Source organism: Asparagus officinalis, chromosome 5, assembly GCF_001876935.1.
Source record: "Asparagus officinalis chromosome 5, Aspof.V1, whole genome shotgun sequence".
NCBI classification, from domain to species: domain Eukaryota; kingdom Viridiplantae; phylum Streptophyta; class Magnoliopsida; order Asparagales; family Asparagaceae; genus Asparagus; species Asparagus officinalis.
The window spans coordinates 48,634,190-48,634,483 of record NC_033798.1 but is presented as its reverse complement, the minus strand read 5'-3'; positions in this window follow the sequence as shown (position 1 = coordinate 48,634,483).

The window sequence follows — 294 nt, the reverse complement described above, 5'->3', positions numbered from 1 at the left end:
GCGATCCGACCCGACCCGTTTCCGATTCTCGAACCGTTCCGTCCCCATAACGGCACCGAAGTCCAGCGGTGGGGCCCTAGAAGGGAAAACGCATCCGTGCGACACGTGGAAGGGTGGGCCCGGGCGGGACAAGTAGATCCACGGTTGAGGAGGGGAGAAGGAAGGGGCCTGCTGGAGCATGGGGTTTCCGGCCGGTAAGATGCTCCGCGGGAGCATCATACTGGGCGGTGACCGCATCGCGGCGTGTTGCATGATCTGGGCGCGTTTGAGCTGCTGGCGCTCTTTTTTGTGGGC